Raw genomic sequence first — 1,311 nt, forward strand, 5'->3', positions numbered from 1 at the left:
GGCTTAAAAGATGTTAGAAGTACTATAAAAATTTGTAATGTCCTAATGATTTAGGACATTAAAGAAATACTCCACATAGTCACTAATAATTTAGAAATTAAAGAAAAAATATTTTTATCATGTATTTACCTAAATCACTAGAATATTACAAACTTTTATAATACTCATAACATCTTGAAGGTTGTGGTAGGCTTAGAGAAGGAGGGTTGAATCTATGCCTTCCTTTTAATTACTGTTGTTACCCTTTTAGAACAGATTTGCAATTCTGATTCTGTTTTAACTTAGCAGCGAAAATTTATGAGACAATTTATTTTTGTCTCATGAATATCAGAAAACAGAACACATCAGAGAAGAGAAAAGCTAACACCAGCAAGGGATATCAAATGAGCAACATTACATAATCAGCCCAACATCAAGCTATTACCATCAGCAAACAGATTCAACATGTGAGAAACAAGTATTAATGCAGCAAAAATAAGTAACAAGTACTAGTACTAGGATCTACTATCCTATCTACTATCCTATCCTATTGCTATTTTACTCCCCCTTTTGTCATCAAGGGCGGATAAGAGCAACAAAAACAAAGTCTTGTTTCCTGCAGAAAAGAGTTAGAGCACAGATCAAAGTACTAATTAAGCTGTCTAAAGAGCATCAATAGTAAGAGTTATTACAGTCATCCAAAAAGAAATAGTTCAAAAGTATCAAAAGAAGCAGAAATCATGAGACAAAAAGAGAGCAGCAGCAGTTTTTATGAGACAAATCCTAGGCATCAGAACCATTCCCTTCCGAAACAGCATCCTCTTCAACATCAGTGGCAGCATTTTCATCATTTTGAAGGTTATCAATGAAGGTCATCAGTACAACCACCCTATCCCTTGACTTCTTCAGGAAGTTCTCATGCTTGCTAGCCAGCTTCCTTTTCTCTTTGCTCAATTCAATCAAGTGTGAACAAAGGGATTCATTGGCTGATCCAAAAATAATGTCATCAACATATATTTGGACTAGGATAAAAGAATTATTAGAATTCTTGATAAATAGAGTTGTATCAGTGGTGCCTCTTTGAAAACCATTTTTCAAAAGAAAAGAGCTAAGTCTCTCATACCAAGCTCTAGGAGCTTGTCTTAAACCATAGAGAGCTTTAGATAGTTTGAAAACATGATTAGAATGCTCTTTATTTTCAAAACCAGGAGGCTGTTCCACATAAACTTCTCTATCTATCACACCATTCAAAAATGCACATTTCACATCCATTTGGTATAGTTTAAAACCACAAAATGCAGCATAAGCTAAGAGAAGTCTTATGGCTTCCAT

This window comes from Arachis ipaensis, chromosome B10 (genome assembly GCF_000816755.2).
Source record: "Arachis ipaensis cultivar K30076 chromosome B10, Araip1.1, whole genome shotgun sequence".
Lineage (NCBI taxonomy): Eukaryota > Viridiplantae > Streptophyta > Magnoliopsida > Fabales > Fabaceae > Arachis > Arachis ipaensis.